The sequence below is a fragment of the Lactuca virosa genome, chromosome 2 (assembly GCF_052849685.1).
Source record: "Lactuca virosa cultivar CGN04683 chromosome 2, Lactuca_virosa_CGN04683_v6, whole genome shotgun sequence".
Classification (NCBI taxonomy): Eukaryota; Viridiplantae; Streptophyta; class Magnoliopsida; order Asterales; family Asteraceae; genus Lactuca; species Lactuca virosa.
In genome coordinates, this window is record NC_136427.1 from 112,942,171 (window position 1) to 112,968,548 (window position 26,378).

The window sequence follows — 26,378 nt, forward strand, 5'->3', positions numbered from 1 at the left end:
ACTATGAGTTTGTAAAATGTAGTTTAGTTCTCATAAAATCATGAAAAGTATGTTTTCTCTATATTGAAATAGTAATCTGTGTTTATACTAGTAAACAATGTTGTAAAACTCGCCGAGTTGGCCGATTACTCCTCCGAGTACTCGCTACTCGGCCCCTTACCGAGGCGAGTTACAGAATCCCGAGTACTCACTGATCAACCCCTTACTGAACTGAGTAGTGTTGTAAAACACAGTCAACTCGGTGATTAATATGTATAATATACTTAATGATTTATTATTTAACACACACATGTGATTATTACTACATATATATATCTTAAATTTTCAGTAATTATTCACGAAGTGAGACCATTATGTGTTTTTTAGCTTTTGTGTATTCAGATGTATCTAATTTTGTTATATATTTGAACCAGCTTATGATTTTAACTTATAATTTTGACATATATAATTTCCCTAAAAATATTTCTACTTGAATTACCGAATCCGAGTACTCCCCGAGTACTCCCGGGTACTCGCTACTCGGTAGTCGGCCGAACAGGTACCGAGTAACGAGTTCTACAACCTTGCTTGTAAAATACTGTATTATAGTTTTATAATTAAATTAAACTATGTGAAGTGTTACTTATTCATACACTAATCATTTTATTCAATAACAAATTGTTAGTTATTATAACCATACTAGACGACCTAGGATCGCCTGAACACGACGTTCTTCAGGCGTCGTAATAGGTAAGACATTTGTCACCCCAGGCATGCCTGCCTAATTGTAGCTAGCAGTTTAGGTGTGGGATTGTCAATCCCATATAGATCTATATACAAGTGTCGCGCTCTCCCTCCAGGAGACTCTGGTTATAGTTTCAGGACTTGGTTGGTACATAGAAAAGTACATGAAGTTAGTCTCACAAGTGCTATATTGATGATTACGCGTAGAACATTGAAAGGTTACTTTGTAATAAATACACTGTATAGAATATACTTCATAAGTTTGTTTTCAGTAAAGTAATCTATTTGTTTTCTAATAGTTATCCTCTGTTCGTTTTCCGTTATGTACTATGTTTGTTTTCCTGTTATGTACTTTGAAACTTGAAACTAATGAATGAGTCCTCTAAACTATACCTATTATAGTTTAGCTGTTTGTTTTACTGTAAGAATCTATAATACTGTTATTCCATGAAATTCTCTGTTTGTACCCATGTAGTATCAAACAGTTTGAAAACCATTTTATATTTATATAAATGTAATATTTATATAATTGTGATTAATTAGATCTTCGATTAAATAACTTTACCCCAAGCCCACAACCAAACAAGGAACAGGAAATGGGGTCAAATTACATATTCTAAATCTTCTGAATCCAAATTATATAATTTACACATATATAAATATGTAATTTTTAACAATTATAACAATTTAAAATATACTTAAAACATTTAAAAATCTTTTGATATATTAACACAATTTTATTGTGTTTCACTTGTATTCCCCCCTAAAATAGCTAAAAATCATAAAAATGTAGGGATATGAACTCACATTTTGTGAGTGATTCGATTGGAGACTCTATTTAGGATGTTATTTCCACGAGTTAGATTTCGAGTCCTATAAGTATTTAATATATATACATATTTTTAGTGAATATGATCACAAATATGATAAGAAACGGACTAATTTGTAAGCTTAACTTACAAATAAGAGTGTTAAAAGCAAAGTTTGAAAGCTAGAAGCTGTTCACGGCCAGAAGAGGGGTTCATGGCCCAAGAACACTTGGTGTTCTTGAGTTCACGGCCCAAACAGTGAGGATGTTCTTGGGTTTTCGGCTGATACTCTTGATGAATTGAAGAACACTTGAAGATTCAAGTGTTTTTGGCCCAAGTATATGAATATTGGAAGGTGATTGTTTGATAAAGATGAAGAATAACTGATGTTCTTGAGGAGAGAGGAGGATTTCGGCCCTTGCTACTTGAGAGAGAATGAGAGTGTTTGCGGTTGGAGTGTGTGGAATGAGAGAAAAATCAGTCACATTTATATTTATACCTAAGAGTCTTCGGCAGTAAACACATCCCGAGGAGATAAGATCTTCGGTTCACGGCCGAGAAGGGTTCACGGCTGCGAAGGGAGTTCACAGTTGTGAACCGTTTGCGGCCCGAAGTGTGTATGCGGTCCAAGGTGGTTTGCGGTCCGAAGGAAAGAAAAAAGAAAAAGATGCGAGGGTTCTCGGTTATAAAAGTTTTCCTTCTTAAACACACAACTCTTTTGAATTAAAGGTTTTTAAGCCAAATCTACTTAATATGAGATAGATTAAAATGAGAAGTTTGACTTTTTTTTGACTAATATTGACTTTTACTATAATGAAAATAACAGGATGTTACATTATTCCCCCGTTAGAAGGAATTTTGTCCCGAAATTTAAGATTATACAGATACATTAAGACTAGGGAAAGAGATGTGGATACTTCTGTTTTATTTGATCTTCTCGCTCCCAAGTGAATTCAGACCCTCGTTTTGCATTCCAACGAACCTTCACTATCGGGGTACGGTTTTGTTTAGTTCTCTTGACTTCCCTATCTAGGATTTCTACAGGTTGTTCTACGAAGTTGAGACTCTCATTTAATTCGATTTCGTCGAGTGGGATAATAAGAGTCTCGTCGGACAAGCACTTCTTGAGATTTGAGACATGAAATATGGGATGAATGTTACTGAGTTCATGCGGTAGATTGAGTTTGTAAGCAACATGACCAATTCTAGCAATAATCTGGAATGGTCCAATGTACCTTGGATTTATCTTGCCACATTTACCAAAACGTATCAATCCTTTCCAGGGTGAGACCTTCAATAGAACACGGTCTCCAACCTGAAATTCTAAGGGTTTTCGTCGTTTATCTGCATAACTCTTCTGTCTATCTTGAGAAATTTTCAACCGTTCCCAAATTTGGACTATCTTTTCTGTGGTTTCACGAATGATCTCGGGACCAGTTAGAGTACTATCAGGTATTTGGTTCTTTGCTAGTTGCGTATCACCCACTTTAGCCCAGCACAAAGGGGATATGCACTTACGGCCATAGAGAACTTCAAAGGGTGCAACTTTAATGCTAGTGTGATAGCTGTTGTTGTAGGAGAATTCAACAAGTGGTAAATGGGTGTCCCAAGCTTTACCGAAATAAATCACACAGGCCCTTAACATGTCTTACAGTGTTTGAATTGTTCTCTTACTTTGCCCATCGGTCTGAGGATGGTACGCTGTACTCATGTCAAGATTTGTTCCCAAGGATTTTCGCAATGATTGCCAAAACCGCTAGGTAAATCTACTATATCGGTCATAGATAATAGATATTGGCACACCATGCAACCGTACTATTTCTTTTATGTACGTCCTTGTTAACTTCTCCATTTTATCTGTATCTTTTATGTGCAGGAAGTGGACGGATTTGGTTAATCAATCGACAATAACCCAAATGGTATCATGACCACCCGTTGTTCTGGGTAACTTGGTTATGAAATCCATTGTAATTCGCTCCCACTTCCGCTCAGGTATTTCTGGTTGTTGAAGTAAACCTGAGGGCTTTTGTTTTTCTACTTTGACTTTAGCACAAGTTAGACACTTGCCCATAAAAGTAGCTATTTCAGCTTTCATGTTTGGCCACCAATAGAGTTTCTTTAGGTCCAGATACATCTTGTCTGAACCCGGGTGAACATAGTATCGAGTTTTATGGGCTTCATTCACGACAACATCTCTGTAGCCACCGAACTTCGGTGTCCAGATTCAATTCATGAAATAACGAACTCCATCACCCTTGATTTCCAAATTCTTTTCCATTCCCCTCAAAGCTTCACTTGTCATATTCTCAGGTTTCAAGGCTTCCAACTGAGCCTCCTTGATCTGTGCGGATAAGTGGGAATGGATAGTCATAGTCAGAGACTTTACTCTGCGGCCCGAGTACTCTTTCCGACTAAGGGCATCTGCTACCACATTAGCCTTGCCAAGATGATAACAAATCTCACATTCGTAATCATTTAGAGCTCTACCCATCGTCGTTGCCTCATGTTGAGTTCTTTCTGATCAAAGATGTGCTGAAGGCTTTTATGATCAGTAAAGACTGTGCACTTTGTACCATATAGATAATGTCCCCAGATCTTCAAGGCAAAAACCACTGCTCCCAGTTCGAGATCGTGCGTAGTATAATTGACTTCGTGGTTCTTAAGCTGTCTTGAGGCATATGATATAACCTTTCCTCGTTGCATAAGAACACAACCTAACCCTTGATTAGACGCGTCGCAGTAGACTACAAAATCTTCCGTCCCTTCTGGGAGGGACAAGATCGGTGCACTGCAGAGGGCTTGTTTTAAGGTCTGGAAAGCAGTTTCTTGTTTCTCCTCCCATTCAAATGACACACCTTTTTGAGTAAAGGTGGTGAGTGGTTTCGCAATCTTCGAAAAGTTCTGAATGAATCTCATGTAGTAGCCAGCGAGACCTAAAAATTGTCGAATTTCTGTTATGGTTCGTGGGCTCGCCCAACTTTTGATAGCCTTGATCTTGGAGGGATCAACATGTATTCCATCCTTGCTGACTACATGACCTAGGAACTCCACCTTTCGAATCTAAAATTCACATTTGGAGAACTTCGCATACAATTTCTCTGCCCTCAAAGTTTCCAAAACTTGTCTCAATTGTTGGCTGTGTTCTTCCTTACTCTGAGAATAGACTAGTATATCGTCAATGAAGACTATGACGAACTTGTCCAAGTAAGGTCGACACACTCGATTCATAAGGTCCATGAATACTGTAGGTGCATTTGTTAGACCAAAGGGCATCACTACGAATTTGTAGTGACCGTAGCGAGTTCTGAAAGCAGTCTTTGGAATCTCTGACTCCTGGACTCGCAGTTGGTGGTATCCTGATCTCAGGTCAATCTTGGAGAAGAAACTAGCTCCTTGGAGTTGATCAAAGAGGTCATCTATCAGTGGCAAAGGGTATCGATTTTTAATGGTAAGTTTGTTTAATTCCCGGTAGTCTATGCACATACGAAATGATCCGTCCTTCTTTTTCACGAACAAGACCGACGCTCCCCAGGGTGAGAAGCTTAGTATAATGAAGCCTTTGCTGAGTAGTTCGTTCAACTGGCTGGACATTTCTTGCATTTCTGAAGGTGCAAGACGATACATGGCTTTAGCTATAGGGGTAGCTCCGGGAATCAAGTCGATTCGGAATTCGACTTGGTGTTCAGGAGGGACTCCTGAGATATCTTCAGGGAACACATCAGGGAAGTCACAGACTTCAGGGATATCCTTGATGCTTTTCACTTCTTGTGTCTTATCAACAACGGGAGCTAAGAAGGCGCGGTAATCTTTACGAAGATACTTCTGAGCTTTGACGCAAGAAATGATTTGAAGATTTGCACTAGATTTGTCGCCATAGATAGCAAGAGATTCGTTACTTGGCAGATTAAGACGGATGGCTTTCTCGTAACACAGGATATCAGCACGGTGAAGACTTAACCAATCCATGCCGATTATGATGTCAAAACTTTTAATTGAGACCGACATAAGGTCAATTCGAAATGAATGGTTATTTAGAGTAAGTGTGCATCCTATGTAAATGTCATTGGTACTTTCGGTTTTTCCATTGGCCATCTCAACGGTGAATGTATCGTTTAGTGCTTTGGGATTTTGTTTTAGAAGATGTTTGAACTTATGGTTTACGAAACTTTTCTCTGCACCGGTATCAAAAAGAATGCATGCGTAAGAATCGTTGAGAAGGAGCGTACCGGTCACCACATTAGGATCCGCTACTGATTCTTCATAACCAATCGCCAAGACTATTCCAGTACCACCAGCGTTCTTTAACTTGGGACAATTTATCTTGAAATGCCCTGCTTCCCCACATTCATAGCATTCTAGGCTCACTCCTGTAGCAGGGACTTGAGAAATAGGCTACACTGGTGCCCTACAGAAACGGGAAGTATGCCCCTTTCTTTGCAGTGCATTTCTTTGCAAGCTCCAGTATGATGGAAGTTGCATTTATTGCACTCTGGCAAAGTTCTAGCGTATTTACTTGGGGTTGCTGGAGTGATAGACAAAGTGGTAGGAACAGGAGTTGGAACAGCAGCAGGAACAATAGCAGCGTGTGCTGCCACTGTTTGTTGCTTTTTCGAGGGCTCTTGAGACGATTTCCCTTTTCGCTTGTTCCACAATTTCTTCCTCTTACCACTCCCTTCCTTGAGTTTCTCCAGGATAGGTACCATAGAGCCATGATGAACTCCGTGGTCTACTAGTGTCTGTGCCAAACGCTTGGTGTTAGGCGTGTCAAACCCAACAAATAATAGGGGTACGATATACTCCAAAATAACACTACTATATTGCACTAACAGGTAGTACAAGGCAAGTAGGGTCGATCCACAGAGACACGGGAAAATTGGTCTATACCTCTTTGCACAAGGTACTATGGTCACCAATAGTAAAGAGAGGGGGGGGGGGGTTTAGAATGCAATGATTAAACAAACAATTAAAAACACAAGTAATCAACTAAAAGAGTGAATTAAATTCAGAGATGGTAAGGACTCCAACCTCATGTATGACAACTTAGCAATGTGATTCCAAGATAACATGATATTTGCTCAATTCTATCTAAGTTGTTACTTGAAAGTGTTAACAAGCTCTAACACTTCCCATTCACCACATTAATTAACCAAAACAAGCTCTTTGATTAACCCTAACCTTACTAACCTAATCTAAACACGCTCTTAGAATTAGATTGAAAGATTGCATTAAACTTTATGTGAATGTTCCCAACAACATTCAATACTCCTCACAAGCTCGGGAGCGTAAGAGTGTGTGAATAAGATTTACACTAAATTCATTCAATGGAAATCAGTTTAGTGCTTGTTACTTGTTCAATTTCACAAAACAATTATGGATTTTATAAAAGAGATAACTTGAATGACCTAACCCTAATTCAAATGGCCAATAAGAATCACAATTAGAATCAAACATTCAATTAAAGCTAAAGCAAATTCACTAGATAGAAATTAAGAACAAACATCAAGTCATATGATTGAAGTCACTACCAAAAAGTCAAAACATGAAATTGGAGAAACTAGGGTTCTAGCCACACATGGCTAGAACAAGATCACAAGAATAAAAGATGGAAATAATGTGCAATTACAACTTACAAATAAGAGAAATAATGTTTCCAAATGATAAATGATTAAATCCTTGCAAAAACCTTCGAAATCCCCTCTCAAAATGTGCTCTGATATGTTGTGTGTGTCTCAAAATGGCCCTTAACCCGTAATATGAAAGATAGGAAAAACTGCCAAAAGTTGGTTTTTGGGTCGAACACGGCCCGTGTTAAAATAGGCTAAACTGACACGGCCCGTGTTCAGCAGCCAACACGGCCCGTGTTGATTTGCACTAAACTGACACGGCCCGTGTTCAGCATGGTCAACAGCTCCCATTTTGGTCAACATGGCCCATGTTGATTTTACAGTGTAAATCCAACACGGCCCGTGTACCCCTCTGACTCCGAATGCAAACTTGATTTTCCAACTTTTTTGTTCTTCGCCCGATCATCCCGAAATCTTCACCAATGCTTCCCGGCACCTCCCAAAGCGCATTCCAAGCTCCGGTTTACCTGAAAAAGACATGAAAGTGTGCAAATAAGGTTGTTCTAGAGACTAACATGAATATGATGAAATGCAAGAAAAAGGAAGAACAATTATGCTAAATAGATGCATGAAATGAGACTAAAAGGTGTGCAAAAAGGTGCACAAAATGCACCTAACACTTGGCACTGTAAAAAATGAGAGGGTTAGCAGCTATAACATTTCCTTGTATCTGAGGAGAGAGTCCCCAGATATACCTCTCAACTTTCTTGCTCTCGGTCGGAACCATCCCTGGACACAGAATAGCCAGATCACTGAACCTGACAGTATATGCAATTATATCGGAGTCTTTCATCGTCAGACTCCAAAGTTCTTCCTCTAGCTTTTGAATTTTGACGTGCGGACAATATTCTGCTAGCATCAGGGTTTTTAGATCATCCCAGCCCATAGAATTGGCGACTGGAAGGGATAAGGATTTGATATAGCCATTCCACCAGGAAAGGGCTCTATCCAGGAAGGTGCATGCTGCAAACTTAACTTTGCTTGATTTGGGGCATGCACATATTTCAAACACTAATTCTATTTTCTCGAACCAGCGCGTCAGAGTAATGACACCTCCAGTGCCATCAAAAGTTATGGGCTTTGCATTAGTAAAGTCTTTATATGAACACTCACGAGGGTGTCCAAGTGTCACACCCCCGAACCAGACGGCGGAAACGTCCGGGGGCTTAGTGTGACTTTCAACATTTCAGTATCATCACAGAGTATATAATTGAAACATAACATCATCATCATCACACATGTAATATAACAACTGTTAGAACAAAGTTCTTTTAGGATCGTTAGATTCTATGCAAGCAAACAATTAAGAACATAATCAAGAACACAAGAATGGCTTTGAATATGTCGAATGATTAAAACTTCAACACCTCAGAAGAGCTCGATTAAGAACTTCGACTGTAGAGGTGTTTAGGGTTACAAAACAATAAACGTAATTATCAACTCTCTCTAACGCATACATGCATGCATATTTATAGTATAACCCTATTAGATAATCACGGATGGACAGGCCCAATCTGGATACAAAACATAAAGCCCATGACGCAACACAGTGAGATGTTTTGAATCTATTTGGCCCATCTTCATCTTATTCACATCTCCTGGTTTCGGTGTTGGCTTGATGGTCGGTTTCTTGTTCATTACTTTCGTTATCTCTTGATCCATAGCTGCAACCTCATGGATGTAAGAAGCCAACATCCTCTTCAAGTGCTCCAAAATCGGTTCATATTCCCTCGGATTTGTGAGCAGAATATTGAATAATAAAATCCAATCATGAGGATTTAGATTTGGAAGGTCTGCTAGGGAAATAATCGACACCGAGTTTGCAGAGCCTCGTGTGATTTTAAAATTGACATTTATAAACCTCCCAGCAGACGTAGGTTTCAGTACCTTGACAGTGATTATCTTCTGTGCGCTCCATGTCAAGTACTGCGGTTGTCCATACTTCAGATAGAAATCAATAAGCTCTCGATCAACCTTTGGATGAGGAAAAGGAACCTCAGCAGTCGAATCGAAACAGTGAAACATGAACGCCTTTCTTGTTATCGGCATATCGAACTGCGAGTCCTTAGAGTTATCACAGTCAAACGAAGCAACAGGTTCCAACCAATAAACACTTGGAAACTCTATAGCTTGATTGATAAGTGCCTCTTTAGTCCATAGGGGAAACAAGGCCTTCTTGCAGTTCAAGGCTTCTTCTTCTTCCTTGTTTCTCCTCTCCCTCTCCTCTGCTTCCCTTGCAATCTTCAAGGTTTCATCAAGCTCTTTATCTCTCTTCTTTCGCTTAAGAGCCTCAACAATAGTTTCACCATATTCGTTACTGCTATCATCATCAATCTCCTTTTGCTTTTCTTGTCGACCAGAACCTGAAGCTACATTATCCTTCAGTTCAGTTGTAACTTTGACCTTCGGTTGAGCAGTTTCGGTTTCAGTCTTAACCTTCGGTTGATGAGCACCCTCTCCCCCTTGTTTTGGAGCAACGAATTTCTCCGAAACACCCTTCATCTCGTGTAACAATGCAAGGGCAGGAAGAAGTTTTGTTGTAAGATGATTCCGAATGGTCAAAGAGAGCTGCGAAAAATAGCTCTCTCTGTCTTCAACAAACCAATTTCTTTATCAGCTTGAGCTAGCTGAACCTTCTGAACTTCGATCGTGGATGCTTGTCGAGCAAGTTCTTCCTTCAGAGCACTTTCTTTCGCCAAATCAGCGTGAAGAGTTTCAAGGCGAGAATTCACCAAACTGATAAGAGAAGTGTTGTCGGCTTGGATAGAGGAACGCACAGCCTCAAACTTAGTTTGTTCTTCTTGAAGAGACTTGGAGAAAGAATCCACAGAAGCATTCACCTTTGCTGCATTCGTATCAGCATGCCCTTTAAGTGACTCAAGAAAGATCTGAGTACTATGAACAATTTCATTAATATCAGTGGTGGCCTTTTGGCAAGAGGAGGTAGACTCATTAACAGCTTTGGTGGATTTTTCAATTGACTCCGTATATTGTTCAAGAGCAGTGTCCAAAAAGGCTTTAAGCACAACACCACTATAGGACTTGCTGTCTTCAATCAATTTATCTAACTTCTCATGAATGCTCTGCAAGTGTTGGCTGGTGATAGGAGCATCATCATCCTCATCAGTAGGAAGCCGATAGGGACTGAAGTATATAGAATCATACTCATCATTATCACCACCGAGAGTGGCACCGGAGTCGGTTGAAGGTGAGGGTGAAAGGGGTGTAGAAGTAACTGGGGGTTCTGTTTCAGTAGTCGCCCCCGTATCAGATACGTTGACTCCTACTGTCGGTTCAGGAATAGTGGTTGTAGTGGATTGGGAAAAATAGGAGTTGAGATGGGAGTTGTAGAAATAGGAATAGACGAAACTGGTGGTGGTGGTAAGGAAGTTGTTGTTGGAGATGTGGTAGGTGGGGGAATAGGAGGAACCGAAATTGGAACTGTCTGTTTCGGTGATGATGGTGGGATTGGAAGCTTGTTGTGAGGAGATTCGGTTGGAGTAGGAGATCGGGGAGGGGTATTACCTCTCGGTGATGCATGACGAATTTCCTCTTCTTCACCTTCCTCGTCATTTTCTGAGCTAGGAGGAATAGGACTCTTGGACCTTTTTGCCATCTTTTTAATCTTCTTCGGTTTAGAAGAATCCCCTGTATCAGACTTTCGCTTCTTAGACTTGGAAGTCTTAGACTTATCATCCTCTTTTGGCTCTTTCTTGGTAGAAATCCGTTTACCTCGGTTACTCGGCTTGTCAACAGCATCTAGGGCAGCCTGCTGTTCAGGAGATAGGACTCTCGGTTCCTTGGGAGGAAGTTTTCGATAATCAGCCATGAGTTTACTTTCGGCTATAACACATCTATACATTGTCTCAGGGATAGAGCCAATGTGAGGGAACTTCTTAGGATCAGAAGTTATGATTTTCTTCGTGTGAAACGTAGCAATAGACGCAAGGAGAGCATCCTTCATCACCGGAATGCCCAAAGAATTTATCGCCCTTCTGGTAATGAGAGTCCAGAATCGTGCACATGAGATTTTAGAATGCCTCGCTGTAGTGTTGAGGCTTTGCACCACTTGAGACCAGATGATCGTCCCATAATCAAGATTGAGACCATTGTAAAGGCCGTAGAGAAGGGTTAGGAAAGCCTTGCTGGTGCCATCAGATCCAACACTTCTCTCCGCCAAACTCTTGATAAGAAGAGTAAGCAGTCCATTCCATGGGGATGGTAGGCAGGACTTCTTAACCTTCGTTATTGTTGTAAGCACGTCAGTGTATCCCATTTCGTACATCATCGAGAAAAGCTGAGTAGTGGTGATGAAATCGGGTGAAATCACAGATGAATCCACAGCGAGGTGCAACAAGGAACAAAATCTCCCTTTTGAAATATAAGCCTTTTTAGAATGGATTAGAAAGTAGATTCTTTCCTTGCTCTTGTCATATGAGGCAGTAGAATAAACTTGTGATAGAAGGGACATCGGAATGGCTTGCACCTGTGTTAGGGCTAGAACTAGTGGAGAATACTTCAAACACTCAACCACCTGCAGCATATACGAGTCGTACAGAAACGGATCGAGTTCAATAATCATGTTCTGATTGGGATTGATCGAAAGCAATGTGGACGAAGCAGTCTGATCGTGAACGAATGAAGAAGTCGCCATTGTTGATCGAAGAAAGAAGATGAACAGTTTGAAACTTGCCTTGTAATTTTGAGAGAATTTGTTGCTGGTAAAAGACAAATAAAAGTAGAAACCCTTTATATACCGTTGCTAGGAGAGAGAAAAATCATCATGATAATGACGCAGTTACTAAAACGTCGCCTGAAAAAGCGCGATGTGACAGGTTGGTTACTCCCAAGTATACGTCAGCACGCATCGGTATTGAGACCGTTCAAATTCACGCGCCCAAATTCTTATCCTCAATCGTCGTTTGAAATTCAGTTTCGCTCCAAGATGTAGAATTACCCCTGTTTCGCCAAAAGATAAACACAAATCGAACCAACAACAACCAGAATGTTGGAAAATTAAAATTTTTGTGCAATAGAGTGACAAAAGATAAAGAAATAAAGCAAATGTGTATTGGATGTGAGTGATGTCTCATTATAAGACAGAAAGCAGGGGATTCCGGGCAAGAATCGCTTCCTTCAAAGTCAAGAGAGACTTGAAGTGCTTGTGTGGGTTCCCGTGAAATAACGATCAAATGTTTGTAGAGAAACATTGAAAGGCTTCTTTTTAAGTCATATGCTTAAGGTGGCTTATCTTCAATCGAACGTCGATGCTTAACATAAGACCGAACATTGGAAGAAGTACTTGTGAGACCGATGTGGTCTGTTGAACAAGTAGGTGGGATATATTTTATAGTGACTAAAGAAGATATAGAAATCTCAAAAACAAAAAGAAACTGGATATTTATGGGAAGAAAAAGCCTTGGTGTTAGACAAATTCATAAAAGATCACTCAAAAATAAAAATGAGATTTCATTCGGTAACCAGTAACATCTTGAATATGACAATTCACCGTCAATTCGTTGTTGGTGTTGGATTGTGGGTTTCACTCAGTACGTGGTATACATATCTAAGATCATAAACACAGATTTTGTGCAACCATAAACCTCAGTGGTAAAGACTGAGAGTCTCAAGGGTTACAGTGATGAACCGAAAGTTGATGGAGAAAGTAAGGAGGGTGGTTAAGGAACCGAAAGTACCTTCTGCTATAAAGACGTGACTAAGCAGAAAAACTCTTAACTCATATGAGAAGAGTAAGGTAGCTCTAGACTGAGTTGATCTGAACAGCCTGATTGGGAAGAAACGATAGGTAGAGATCGAATCATTAAGGCCTTACTCTAAGTCGTAGAGGCTTTGGTCAACATGCAGCAGCATGCTTCTAGGGACCCTTAACTAGTTCTTATGCAAATGATTATACCTGTCTTAGCTCCAAATTCTGTTGCACTGATACACGTGTGACCTAATGAAAGGAACAAACAAACAAACACACCACACAAAAAAAATATTTTTGAAGTTTTGAAATTTTCTGAAAAACAATAAAAATAGAAAAAGAAAATAATTTTGGATTTTTGAAGTTTTCTGAAAAATAATAAAAACAGAAAAAGAAAATATTTTTGGATTTTTGAAGTTTTCTGAAAAATAATAAAAACAGAAAAAGAAAATATTTTTGGATTTTTGAAGTTTTTTGAAAAATAATAAAAACAGAAAAAGAAAATAAAGTTGCATAAAACACTCTTTGAACAAAATGTACAACCGAAACCTTATCTTAAAGGAATGAAGCGAAATAGACCGAGCGGTCGGTTCATTTCGGTTCCTTAAAATTCTAGAGCCGAAATAGAGCGAGCGGTCGGTTCATTTCGGTTCTCGAAAATTATGGAGCCGAAATAGACCGAGCGGTCGGTTCATTTCGGTTCCTCAAAATTCCAGAGCCGAAATAGACCGAGCGGTCGGTTCATTTCGGTTCCCGAAAATTATGGAGCCGAAATAGACCGAGCGTTCGCTCCATTTCGCTTGTCTAATTTTTAGGTGTTGAATTAAGGATTCGGTACCGACTCTGCTTCCATCATTCCCAAGCCTTGCAGAATTTTATTGAAACTCGCTTCAGGTAAGGCTTTAGTGAATATGTCAGCCAATTGATCAGAGGATCGAACAAAATATACTTCCACGTTCCCATCATCTACGTGATCCTTGATGAAATGATATCTAAGTGCAATGTGCTTAGTCTTTGAGTGTTGTACTGGATTGTGACATATCCTTATTGCACTTTCTGAGTCACAATAGAGAGGAATCTTCTTCATACTTAGCCCGTAATCTCTTAGTTGACTTTGAATCCATATGACTTGAGAAGTACAAGATGCTGCAGCTATATACTCAGCTTCGGCTGTTGAAAGTGACACGCAGGTTTGCTTCTTGGACTGCCAGCTAACCAGTTTTCCGTCAAGAAATTGGCATCCACCTGTAGTGCTCTTTCGGTCCAGACCACATCCTCCAAGATCAGCATCAGAAAAGGCTTGAATGAAGAATCCAGATCTAGCAGGATACTAGAGACCGAGAGATGAGGTTCGCTTCAGGTAACGAAAAATATTTTTCACCGCCACCATGTGAGGTTCTCTTGGATTAGCTTGAAACCTAGCACAATAACAAATAGAAAACATAATATCCGGTCTACTAGCTGTTAGATACAGAAGGGACCCTATCATTTGTCGATATAGTGTTTTGTCAACAGCAGGTTTTTCCAGAGAAGGTGTTAACTTGGTGCCAAATGCCATAGGAACCTTCACTTTTGAGTCTCCTGTCATGCCAAATTTTGTTAGCAAGGTCTTTGTATACGCCTCCTGGTTAATAAAAATACCTTCTGGTCCCTGTCTAATATTCAAACCAAGGAAAAAATTAATCGGACCCATTGCGCTCATTTCAAATTTAGTCTCCATCAACTTCCTGAATTCAGCTGTTAAGCTAGGATTCGTGGAGCCGAAGATGATGTCATCGACATAAATTTGAACTATCATTAGATGTTTGCCTTCTTTCTTTCGGAAGAAGGTTGGGTCAACCGAACCTTGCTTAAATTTCGACATTTTCAGAAAGCGAGTTAAAGTTTCATACCAGGCTCTCGGTGCTTGCTTCAAACTATATACCGCTTTATCCAGCACATAGCAATGATCAGGGAATTTCTCATTCACGAACCCGGGAGGTTGCTCAACATACAGTGTTTCTTCTAGTTCCCCATTCAAGAAAGCGCATTTGACATCCATTTGGAAAACTTCGAAGTTTTTATGAGCAGCATATGCCAGGAAGATTCTAACTGACTCTAACCTAGCTACTGGAGCGAAGGTGTCCTCATAATCTATCCCTTCCTCTTGGAAATAACCTTTCACCACCAACCGAGCCTTGTTGCGAATGACATTCCCCTCTTTATCTAACTTATTTCTGAAGACCCATTTTAAGCCGACCACTGAAGCATCCTTTGGTGTAGGAATCAGCCTCCAAACTCAGTTGCGTTCAAACTCATGGAGCTCATCTTGCATTGCTTGAACCCAATCAGAATGATCAAGTGCAACATTAACTGTTTTCGGCTCGATCTTGGATATGAACGAATTAAACATACAAAATTCAACTTTAGAGAATAATGCAGTTTGTTTCGCTTTTAACTGTGAGCGAGTGAGTACTTTTTCAGATGATTCTCCAATAATTTTAGCTTTGGGATGGTCCTTGGTCCATTTGACTAACGGAGGATAATTTGGGTCATATGTTGGATCCAATTCAGCATTCACTTCCTCTTCAAGTTCTGATTGATCACCTTCGCCTTCGTCAGTTGCATTCTCTTTCTCCCCCTCGACTGGCGAAGTGTAACCTGTGGCAGCATCAGAATATGCATCCTTTGTGGGAGTTGGATTCTCTCCCTCGATTGGACTACTATTGGGTGGGTTTGGAGCAGTATGTTCACCCTCGCTTGGACCTTTAGGAGTTGGGGATAGAATAAGACTCCCCCCCTCAAAGACATTTCGGTTGTCTTTGGTGCTGAAGAACTCTCCCCCTTGAATATTGAGCCGTTGATGGGAGAGTCAGTTGAGGATTGAACACCTATAGTTTTAGGAGGTTCACTTTCCATTTCTTTGGCAGCTTCATCTATGATCTTTTTGAGATTATCAATTTTGTTATCTGCTGCTTTCGCCTCTGAGTGTGCCGCTTTCTCTGGTTCATCGAATAACCGAATGTACTCTTCAAACAAGTTGGATATTGGAACCGAGACCTGTCCAGATTCCGAAAATATTTCATCTAAGTCACTTTCACTCCTTTGCACTTTCTTCATGTAGTTATCGTCAAAGGTGACATAATATGTTTCTTCAATTCGTTTGGAGCGTTTGTTCAACGCTCTACAGGCTTTTGAAGTGAGTGAATAACCAAGAAAAATTCCTTCATCTGCTTTGACGTCAAACTTGTTTCGGTTCTCCTTTGAATTAAAGATGAAGCACCTTGAACCGAACACATGGCAAAATTTGACGTTGGGCTTTCGATTGTTTATGATCTCGTATGGAGTGATTGAGAATCTCTTGTTGAGCAAAGATCGGTTCTGAGTGTAGCACGCGGCTGCAACTGCATCAGCCCAGAAGTATAACAGAAGAGAAGCGAAACTGAGCATGGTTTTGGCTGCCTCACACAAAGAACGGTTTCATCTTTCAACAATCCCATTCTGTTGTGGTGTATAAGGGGCCGAAAAATTGTGAGTTATCCCCTTGTCAGCCAGAAAGTCCTCAAAATCGTTATTCTTGAATTCCAGACCGTTGTCACTTCTGATATTCCTCACCGTCTTTCTCAGCTGCACTTCCACTTGCTTGATAAAAGTCTTCAACTTGGGAGTTGCATCTGATTTCTGTTTAAGAAAGAAAACCCAGGTGAAGCGCGAAAAATCATCTACGATAACAAGGATGTACTTACTACCACCGATGCTCTCCATAGCTGAAGGTCCACATAAGTCAATGTGCAATAGTTCAAAAGCTTCAACAATCTTCGTATTGATTCGTGTAGGGTGGCTCTTTCTGCTTTGTTTGCCCGTCTCACACGCTGCACACAGATGTTCCTTGTCAAACTTGAGAAGAGGGAGGCCTCGAACGTGATCACCAAGCACCAACTTATTAATGTCTTTGAAGTTCAGGTGCGATGGACGTCGATGCCACAACCAACTTTCATCAGTGTTCGCCTTTGACAGCAGACATATTGCTGGTTTTCCTCGTATTGGGTTGAGATTTAAAGGATACATTTCTCCTTTGCGTTCAGACTTTAGCAGAACCTTTTTCGATTGCTTTTCTATTATTTCAGAGCCCTCATCATCAAATGATACTTTCAGACCTGTTCCCACAACTAATTGTGACACGCTGATGAGGTTATGCTGCAGTCCTTCCACATACGCCACTTTTCGAATTGAGAAATCTCCATTGGTTATCATACCATATCCCTTGATTGTTCCATAGGAGTTATTTCCATACTTTACAAACCCACCATCTTTTAGGGACCGAAACTCCCTCAGCTCTTCCTTCCTTCCTGTCATGTGACGCGAGCAGCCACTGTCTATATACCATTCATCATCGAACTGCTCGTCACTGATTACCTGCAAATTCAAGCAGATTTAGGAACCCAAAGTTTCTTGGGTCCTGGTGAGTTTTTCACAGAAAAAGGAAGTACATAAGAAATATCAACTAAATATGTTTTTTTTACTAGAGTGGTTTGATCTTTTCTTTTAATGGTATACACCTTGATTTTAGTTTTATCTTGTTTAATTTTTGGTGCATTAGTTGGTGTGTTGTTAGATGGTTTGGGACTTTTCTTTTGAATCCTAGGGTTAGCTGACTTTTTCTTATTATGGTACTCAGATTTTGATTCGAGCTTTCCCTTTCCTTTGATGTCCTTCATTGAATTTGTTTTGCTATGGGAGTTAGAAGGACCGAAACTTGACTTTCGGTTCTGAGAGCCAATGTGGGGACCGAAACTTGACTTTCGGTTCTGAGAGCCAATGTGGAGACCGAAACTTGACTTTCGGTTTGCTACGCTAGTTTGGGAACCGAAAGTAGATGTTCGGTTCTGACATTTGGAATAGTAGGAATTTGGGCTGAAATTTTCTTTTCCTTTTAGTTTTTCCTTTCCTCTATCCGTTGATTCTTTCTTAGGAGGAACGTAATTGGGATTTTGGGATTGCCAGTGACGTTTTCGCTCATTCAGATTCCTTGCGTATCTTTGATTTCTTAAGCGTTTCTGTTCAGCTAACTCCTTCTGTGATTTGTGGATATTGAAGCTAGCCTTTGGCTTCTCCTTTTTACTTTCGGTTGCATTTGTTGGAACAGTTGGTTCTGTCATCGGTTCTTCAGGGATTTCTTTAGTTCCACTTGTGCTTGGTTTGTCGAAACTTGAGGGTTTGTTGATGGGTTCAACAACATATCTTCCTTTAACCGTCCATGAAGTTTGCTCAGATAAGCCTACGGTTTCGTCTGCGTTGTCAATAGGGGCATACCAGAAATAATCGTCACATCCTTCAGCATTGTCTTTGTCGAACAAGATCTTTAATTCCGCCGTTTGTTTAGCAGTGACCCCTGTAACTGCATATACCTGATTCGGCACAGTTTGAACCTTTTGATAGACTATAGCTTTTTCCTTGAGTTTCTGTGGCTTTTCTTTCGACAAGCGAGCGAATTCAACCGAATTTTCAGAAATGAGGGGTTTCTCATTCTCGGTTTCACTCTTCATGAACTCAGAGCAATCAACTTCGTCTTCTACTGAGATTTCACTCATCTCACTTTCCTCATCAAATTCAGACGTATTATCTAAGTTCATTTTATTTTCTGAAGTTAATATGGCATTTGACGAGTCAAAGGATTGAATAGTTTCAGACTTAATTTTTAACCTATCATTTTCATCTAAAATATTTTTGAGCATACATTTGTGTTCCTTAGAATCAATGAAGGTTTCTATCTTGTCCAGTCCTATTTTGTAAGACATGGATGTCTCTTCTGATGATACTACTGATTCACATTCTGCTATGACCTCATCCTCCTTAAATTCAAGGAAGGGTAACATCATCTTATGAATCTTCTTTCCTATCTCACAACTTAAATGCAATTGAGCAATATTAAAGTATAAACGCTTAGCAATTAAACAAAAAACATTCCTTTGTTTTAAAAACTTTAAATTGTCTCTTTGCAAATAAATACTTTCATCCCTAGCCCTAATTAATTCCGCCTCCTTCAGCTCAATCCACATCCTTCTCTCGTCACTTTTTGAAGATACCCTGCTGAGTTGGTCAGTTAGGTTAGAATTCGCTAAGCGAGTTGGCATGAGACTACCACTTAAGTTAGAAAATTTAAATTTTAATTCATTTAATTCTTCTTCGTAATTTGTTATTGGAACTTTAAGTGATTCAAGGATGGATTGTACCTTTTTGCTCAACCGATCGCAGTCGTTGATCTTCTCACTCACAGGCTTGGCCGCAAAACACTTGTCCTCAGTCAGGTTCGGTTCCTCACTTGCACTTTCGGTTGATGAACCAGCTGTGACAATTAAACACCTTCCAGCCGAACCTACTTCCTTTGCCACATAAGCTTTTCCATGAGTGGGCTTTCTCACCTCTTCATCTTCAGAGTCGGTTGACCAAACTTCAACGCCACCGAACTCATCTTTATCTGCATTTTCCTGCACAATTAAGGCATTCATAGAACTATTAGTAGCCTTCTTTTTCTTGATCTCTTCCAACTTGCGGTACGCATCATCATCTTCACCATCTCTTTTCTCAGCCATTTTCCTTAGCATGCAGTCTTTGGCAAAGTGGTTCTTGCCGTGACAGTAGTTGCAGTCGAACCCAGAGTCTCCTGCAAGTTTGCTCTCCTTCTTGTCTTCATCCTTTTGAGAAGAGACCTTCGCTTCGTCCTTCACCTTCTCAGAACTGTAACTTCCCTGCCAGTTTCGGTTCTTGTTGACAGGAAATTTTCTTCGTGCAAACTTCTTTGGATTGGTGGCCATCATAGCATACTCTTCGCTTGTAAGATCACACTCAGACATATCAGACTCTTCTTCTTCTTCTGCAATGCTTTTTCCTTTGGAGACAAGCGCTAACGATCCCACACCCGAAACTACCTTCGCTTCTTTGGTGACTACACTCTCATGGGACTTAAGTATTCCCACAAGTTTCGCTAGTGAGTAAGATTTAAACTGTTCATGCGCTTTCACGGTTGAAACCACAGCCATCCATTCTGGTCTCAGACCGTTCATGAAGGTCACCTTCTGCTCGATCAACTTTCTTTCTATTCCATGCTTGATCATCTTACTTAGGAGATGATTGAACCGATCAAAAGTTTGTATGAGTTTTTCTTCTGGTTTCTGTTCGAAAACTCAAAATTCTAACAGCAGCAAGGTTTGAATGGAGTGTTCCAGATCTTCATCAGTTGAATAAAGTTCTTTCAACCTATCCCAGATTTCTTTGGCCGTCGTGCATGATCCAACCAATCGAAAAGTGTCAGATTGCAAGGCGAATCTAATCATTCTCATGGCCTTCACGTTACACATCAACTTGTCTTTCTCATCCTGTGGCATCTTCTCTACATCCGCCACCAGCTTGTTATATTCCTTTTGGGACTTAACTGTCGTGTTCGTTCCTAAATGAACAAACGGCCCAAGTGTGATAGCTTCCCAGATGAGATAGCCATTATCTTCAGATCCAACCACGTAGTCTTCAAAGTGATGCGCCCATACTTCATAGTCTTGAGTGTAGAGTATGGGTATCCTGGTTGTTGATCCAATGCTGTTTGAGATGTTGATGGGATTTGTTTGCGAATCTTCGTGAGACATGGTGAGCTGCTAGAATCAAACCTGTAAACTTGAGATTAGGGTTTTATCTGAAACAGAGTTGCCGTCGATACGAAGAAGACGGCTTCTATTTATACGATAAAAGCGGAAACCCTAAAGAATTCTGAATACAGAAGGAATGTGTATTGATCACACAGTCTCCTGCTCTGATACCAATTGTTAGAACAAAGTTCTTTTAGGATCGTTAGATTCTATGCAAGCAAACAATTAAGAACATAATCAAGAACACAAGAATGGCTTTGAATATGTCGAATGATTAAAACTTCAACACCTCAGAAGCGCTCGATTAAGAACTTCGACTGTAGAGGTGTTTAGGGTTACGAAACAATAAACATAATTATCAACTCTCTCTAACGCATACATGCATGCATATTTATAGTATAACCCTATTAGATAATCACGGATGGACAGGCCCAATCCGGATACAAAACATAAAGCCCATGACGCAACACAATTAAACTCAACAACAACATTCATTGTTTACGTCGAGTATTGTATTTGAATATTACATGCCAAATTAGTCAGGGTATGATAAAAAAAATATTACTAAGTATCCATTAGTTTGTTTCGCTCAATCTGCTTCAACGGTTTCCTGAGAATACAAGTTAATTTAAAAAGGTCAACACAAAAATGTTGGTGATTTCATAAGTATATGTAACACCCGATTCCTGGTACGCAGTTAATTCAAGCATTTCTTGTGTTTTTCTCTGGGACTTGACGAGTTGGAGGCCCAACTCGTCGAGTAGAGTCGAGATCCGCGGACAGTTTAAGTGACCTACTCGACGAGTCGGAAGACTGACTTGGCGAGTAGGTGCTGTTTGAGTAAAACCCTAAATGTGAGGGTTTGCACCCTATTTAAACGTCCTATCTCAGCCTCCATCGTCCCTATTATTCCCAGAAAGCTGTATATCGAAACCCTAGCCATTCTTATTGTGTTCTTGAGCCTTGTGGTGCTACTTTTTGTGTATGAAGCTTGGAAAGGAGAAGGAGACTTGTGAGACCAAGGGGAAACAAGAAGATCCAGAGTTTAGAGCTCATATTCAGCTTATTGGAGGTATGAAGCTGGACCTTTGTCTATAGATCTTGATTTTGGGCCTTTTCCTACATCTTTCTAAGCCCTAGAGAGGTTGTATTGGGGATTAAGTGTTGGAAGTCAGTGTATACTTTAGATCCAGGTCTATTGGGGGGTTTTATGGCACAAAGGTGCCCATTTTGCTGCCATGAACACCCCATGCACCTAGGAGGCCATCTTTTATGGCTTTATGGGCCAAAGACCCCTTGCATGTGCACCAAGTTGGAAACTTTACGTATGAAATGGACATTAGGAGGCCAGATCTATGATTTTGTGGTGTTAAGACCCATTTAAATCGACAATATATTGTTGGTCAAGGATGGACTCGACGAGTTGTTCTTGGGACTCGGCGAGTCGTGGTGTAATGACCACCAAATCCTTTCTGTGGATGGACCAGTTGTTAGGGAGGAAAGCCCCGTAGATGTTTAGACACGAAAAGGGACCGGGGAATCATGGGACTCGACGAGTGTATGAACAGACTCGGAGAGTCCAAGGCAATCTCCTAATCTTTGAAGATGGACTCGACGAGTTGTTTATACCACTCGGTGAGTCGTAGACCGGACACATTCTTATGAGGGAGATGAACTCGCCGAGTTCAAGGAAGAACTCGGCGAGTCGGATGAAGGTGGTCCCGATGGTTTGAATGAAGGAGAACCCGTCGAGTTCTTGCTAGACTCGACGAGTGGAGTCGGGGTTGGATCGGGTTAGTGGAGTATGGACTCGACGAGTTGGTAGACCAACTCGGCGAGTCAGGTCAACTGGGTGTTGACTTTGACCAATGTTGACTTTGCCTGGTTTTGGTATTGACCCTGGTTAGGGTTGTATGCTCTGTTTGATGACTTGAAGGTTGTCGAGTAGGGATTGAGGACTCGAGGAGAGCCGACCTTCACGCCGAGGACAGTTCAGACACTACACGACATCGAGGTGAGTTACCTTCCAGTAGAAGTGGGTCTAAGGCACCAAGGCCGACCCACTAGTAATTGTTAGTTGGGACGATTATCTTTGTGATAATTGTCTGGTATGTTATTGTTGGATATGTGAGTATGCTAGATTGCTAGATATGTGAGTATGCTAGATTGCTAGATATGTGAGTATGCTAGTTTGCTAGTTACTATGTTATGTAAGATAGTATCAGTTGAAGGGGACTAGTCCCCGATTCGGTAGCTAGGACCAATGGGTAGGTCGGACACCCCAGATATGTCTGACAGCATGATTACGATATGATTTTATGTGTTAGTAGTAGGGGTGAAATAGTCCCCGTGTTCGGTTGAGATAGACCGGAGGGTAGGTCGGCACCCCAGAATGGCTTGACATGGGTGGGCCAGCACCCCATAATGGCTTGACATGGGTAGTTCAGCACCCCATAATAGCTTTACATGCGTAGGTCAACACCCTAGAATGGCTTGACATGGGTAGGTCAGCACCCCAGAATGGCTTGACATGGGTAGGACGGGCGCCCCAGAATTGCCCGACAGTATGTATGCTATGTGATTGTATGGTATGTGGTATGATGGGGGAACTCACTAAGCTTTGTGCTTACAGTTTCAGTTTTGGTTTCAGGTACCTCTTCGTTCAAGGGGAAGGAGCCGACGGTGTAGCAGCGCATCACACATACACACATGATTTCCGCTTAGAGTTTTCTGGGATTGTACTCTGATATTTCGTTACTTCAGATGATTTGGGTTTGAGACATGATATTATGGTTTTAGGTATTGACATGATCTTGGCAATGTTTTGATAAATTGATTGATAAATAACTCAATTAAAAACGATATTTTTGGCCTCAAATTTTGGGATGTTACAAGTTGGTATCTGTTCCCTGGTTTTAGGGATTCGGACACACCCTCGGGGGTGTCTGGACTCAAACCGAGGGACTAAAAGATTTTTTTTCAAAAAGAGAACAGTTTTCTAAAATCGAAAATCAAGGAAATTTGAGAAAGAACAAGGTGTGTGATGTGTGCGACCGACCGAGCTCAAGTAAGTCTTCTCCAAGATACCCATACTTGTTATGTTACGTTACATGATATATGATTCTGAGAACTGCATGCTAGATTAGGGCTAAGGATCTAGGAGGATGCCTTTTATGCCTGAGATATGATTCTGAGAACTGCATGCTAGATTAGGGCTAAGGATCTAGGAGGATGCCTTTTATGCCTGATATATGATTCTGAGAACTGCATGCTAGATTAGGGCTAAGGATCTAGGAGGATGCCTTGAATGCCTGTTGTATGAGCTGCATGCTAGGACACTTTAGTTAGCAGTAGGATATCCTGATTAGGCTATGCTTGATATGGTTACTCAATGCACGAATGCTACTTGCTTTGTGCTATAGGGGTCCTGGCTATCTTTAACTAACTAGTGAGCGGATATGTAACAGTATTCGCAATCTAGTTAGGGAGAGGAAGTAGGGACTCCTAGTGCAGCTGATGGCAGAGAGTAGGTCATAAGGTGACCTAGGAAAGCCTAGGATGGGACTAGTGGAAAGCAGTACTAGTAAGGGACTTGGTGAAGTTGAAGTAATCCTTGAGGAAAGTACGGATAGATGTGGAAGGTAGTATGGGCCCGTACTACTGGAAGCAGAGGATCCGTACTCGAGTCAAGGAGGGCCGAGTTGGAACCAGGAAACTTGGAGGGTGTGTAAGACCTCTCGAGAGTAAGTATGATCCTAACATTTATGTGTTTATTTTCAGTATGGTGGTCACACGACATGGAGCAGGGGGGACCAGGATCTGGGTCAGGATCAGGATCGGGCTCGGGTGCAGGATCCGAGCAGGTTGACGATGGGCTACGCGAGTTCATCGCGTCTGAGATCACGAGAGGTATCCTTGAGTCGACGCCGGTTATTTTCGGGTCGATCAAGGAGGGGATTATCGAGCTGATGGAGGATTGCCTCCGATCATTCAGGAGTGATTTGGCGTCTGGCCAAGCGGGTACGCGCACACTGTCCTTCAAGGACTTTAGAGGGAGTGGTGCGCCGGACTTTCACGAGGCGAAGGACCCCATTGCTGCCAAGAGATGGATCGCAAACATTGAGTCTGCGTAGTTGACGAGCTTCTGCCCGGAAGGGTCGAAGGTACGCTTTGCTGCGGGATGTTTGAGGGATAGAGCTAGAGATTGGTGGGAGTCGGTTGGTGACTCGTTGGGAGCCCCAGCCGTCGAGGCTATGACTTGGTCAGATTTCGTGACCAGATTCAGGGCTGAGTTTGCGCCGGCTGTGGAGCTTCAGCAGCTGGCCAGGGAGTTTTTGGATATGCGGCAGACGACAGAGACAGTGGCGAAGATCACCACCAAGTTTAGGGAGAGGGCCTTGTTGGTACCTGAGTATGCAGGGGATGAGGAGATGCGGAAGACCCGCTACCATGGTATGTTGAGGGCTGATATCCGGTAGCATGTCAGCTATTCGGCCTGCCCGACCCTGGAGTCCATGATTTCCAGGGCGCGGGAGAGGAAGCTCGATTTGTAGCACGTCAGGAAGAGGAAAGCAGAGTCTGAGCAGGTGACAGGGGTTTTGGGGAAGAAACCCAAGGGATCCGACGTACGGTCGAAGGGCCAGCCGGGCCAGAGCCGCTGCAGGAAATGCGGCAGGCCGCATGAGGGAGCTTGTAGAGCGGGATCGTTCGGCTGCTACAAGTGCGGCAAGACGAGGCACTTTGGCAGGGATTGTACTGCCCGCCCCCACAGTGCAGATGTAAGACCTGATTTGTTTCCATTGCAATCAGAGGGGCCATAAGAAGGCCAACTGCCCTAGATTGACAACAGCGACAGCAGCAGCGCCAGCGGCGGCGCCGACTCCAGCGACAACGCGGGTTACGGATGGTCGGAAGGCTAAAGTAGAGGCTCCAGTGGTGCGGAGCCGAGCATTTCAGTTGACAGCCGAGGAGGCACACGCAGCACCCGATGTGGTGACGAGATCGTTCCATGTGAACGGTATCCCAGTTCAGGTATTGTTTGATTCGGGTGCTACCCGATCGTCTGTCTCTCTTGCGCTTAGCAAGAAGTTTCCTGAGTCTTCGGGCATGTTGGATTGCCCTCTAGAGGCCGATATTGCGGACGACCGGTCTGTGCGAACATCGGAGGTCTACTGAGATTGTGTTTTGAGGCTGTTCGAGGAGCGCTACCTAGTTGATCTGGTTCCCATACCTTTGCGGTGGAACAAGGTTATTATTGGTATGGATTTGCTAAGCCCCAATGGGGCAGTGATCAACTGCGCGCAACATTTGGTGTTGATCAGGACCCCAAGTTGGGGAGAGCTGGTGATTCAGGGCGAGAGGCCACAGCGAGGACCAGCCTTATGTTCAACAGCGAGAGCTAGGCGCTACCTTCAGTAGGGTTGCACAGGATTTGTCGCCTATGTTATGGATACCCGGGAGGCGGGTAAGGCGACGGTGGGCGATGTGCCAGTGGTACGAGAGTTTGCGGATGTATTTCCCGAGGAGTTTCCTGGGATACCTTCGGAGAGGCAGGTAGAGTTGAGGATCGACCTAGTCCCTGGTGCGGCTCCGATAGCCAAGGCACCGTATCGGTTGACTCCTCCTGAGATGCAGGAGTTGTCTACACACCCGCAGGAGCTGTTAGACAAGGGATTCATTAGACCGAGCAGTTCACCCTGGGGAGCCCCGATTTTGTTTGTGAAAAAGAAGGACGGGTCGCATCTGATGTGTATAGATTATCGGGAGCTGAATAAGGTAACGGTGAAGAATCGTTACCCACTTCCGAGGATCGATGACCTCTTTGACCAGCTACAGGGAGCATCTTGGTTCTCCAAGATTGATTTGCGTTCAGGGTATCATCAGATAAGGGTCAGAG